Consider the following 2,245-nt stretch of genomic DNA (forward strand, 5'->3'; position numbering starts at 1 on the left):
GGGCTCTGGAGTCTGGACACTATACCGGGACTCCACTCTACCCCTGGTAAATCACACAAAGCTCTTTCAAACTCAGATTCCTGACTGTAACTGGTCAGTGACTAGGAACAGGTTTATCTGCTTCTTCGTATTCCACATTGCTTTTGTGTAAGAAGAGGAGCCCTGGTGGTGTGGTGGTTATGTGTTGGGTTGTGATCCACAAAGTCTGAAGTTCAAAGCCACCAGCCACTCTGAGGGTGAAAGGGCTTTCAACACCGTAAAAAGTTAGTCTCGAGGATCTACATGTAACCTCCTTCGTGGGGGATGCACAATAGAAAAGTGGGTGAAGGGTGACGTCGGACAGTATAAGATATGACAAAATAATAATTTATAAATTACCAAGGGTTCATGAGGGAGGGCAGGGAGGGGGAAAAGGAGCTGATATCAAGGGTTCAAGTAGAAAGCAAATATTTTGAGAATGATGATGGTAACAAATGTACAAATGTGCTTGACACAATGGATGGGTAGATGGATTGTGATAACAATTGTATGAGCCCCCAATAAAATAATTTTTTTAAAAGTTAGACTCAGAAACTCACAGGGGCAGTTATACCCTGTCCTCTCGGGTCAGTGAGTGTTTGGTTTTTGGTTAGTACAAGAAAGAGCCCTGGTAGTGCAGTGGGTAAGCGTTGGGCTGCTAGTTGCTAGGTCTATGTTTCACACTCACCTGATACTCTGAAAGATGGGTTAGGCTGTTGACTCCCTTGAAGATTTACAGGATCAGAAACTCTAAAGAGAAGTTCTTCTTGGTCCTATAGAGTCTCCGCGAATTGGGAACAACTGGATAGCAGTGTGTTGTAAAATGAAATTTCTTAATATGGCTCTTCTATCCATGTCTCTATCACTCCCACCAAGTGGGAGGGTGATTGGTCAGTGCTAGTTACCCTTCCCCAGCCATCTTGAAAGCGCAAACGGAAATCCCAGGGCCATCGAGGAAGAAGAGCGACAAGTGCTGCCCATTCGAGATCTGTTTGAAGTGGTGGAGGCTGAGAGCAGGGGCACCAGAGACTGGCACAGAGGCCCTGGGGCAGAGCAGAGGAGCGACGACGCTGAGACGATGAGTCTGAGAGGCAGAGCCATGGGTGAGCTGGCCCACAGAAGCAGAGGCCAAGAATGGTGGGGGACCAGAGAGAGACTTGACTCCTGCCCGAGGACAGCTGCTGCTATGGACGAATGCGTGTAGCCTTAATGTTTTCTGATCCTGACTTGTGGTAGCCTGTTAACTCCACTAATACCCCCCCATAATTGTGAGTTCTGCAATGGATTATTGAACCCAGCAGAAAAGGACAGCGCTGTGGGGATAACAATTGATGGCCGTACAGGGTAAGATGGAGGTTGGGAACATAGCTGACCTCAGCTGGCGTGGACATGGATGCTCTGTTTCCTTTCTGTGGCCAGTGGAGGTCAAATGTAACTTGTCCTCTAAATAGCCTTCAAGTGAAAGAAAAGAACCAGACCTGCTCTCTCCTGTCGTACTGCAACCACGGAGTGCTTAAAATGGGACCATCCACATGCACATGGGCTTTGAAGGTTTGCTTCACTCAATATGATAATGTAAAAATTTATAAAGGAGCTTTGTTCCTATTGGTTATATGCTGAGATCATATTTTAGATGTAGTAGGTTAAATAAAATATGTTTAAATTAATGGGGCTCACCGAGGCAAAACACTAAGGGGGTGCAACAAAACAGCAAGGGAACAGAGCAGCGAGGTCCCCAGGGAATGCCGAAAGTGGACTTTGGGGTCAGGGCGTGGTGCCCCAACAGACTGGACTGGAAAACACCCCTAAAGGCCAACAAACAGTCCTCGAACTAACTACAAGCTTTTCTTTCTTGTGTTTTGCTTTGTTTTTTATTATTGGTTTTTTGTTGTATATTATTGCTTGGTTTTGCTCTGTCTTGTTTTGTGCATGTTATTATCTCCGCAGGTCTGTCCAAATAAGATAGGCTGAATGAACAGTATGGAAGAGAAAACAACAGAACCGACAGTCCAGGGGCTGGGGGCATGGGAGTGAGGGATGTGGTGGGAAAGGTAGTGGTGTTTACAAACCCAGGGACAAAGGAACAACAAGTGATCCAAATAGGTGGTGAGGAGGGTTTAGGAGGCTTGGTAGGGCTTGATCAAGAGTAATGTAACCAAGAGGAATTACTGAAACCCAAATGAAGACTGAGCATGATAGTAGGACAAGAGGAAAGTCAAAGGAAATA

Source organism: Echinops telfairi, unplaced genomic scaffold, assembly GCF_000313985.2.
Source record: "Echinops telfairi isolate 266 unplaced genomic scaffold, ASM31398v2 ScPeMD7_18;HRSCAF=68, whole genome shotgun sequence".
NCBI classification, from domain to species: Eukaryota; Metazoa; Chordata; class Mammalia; order Afrosoricida; family Tenrecidae; genus Echinops; species Echinops telfairi.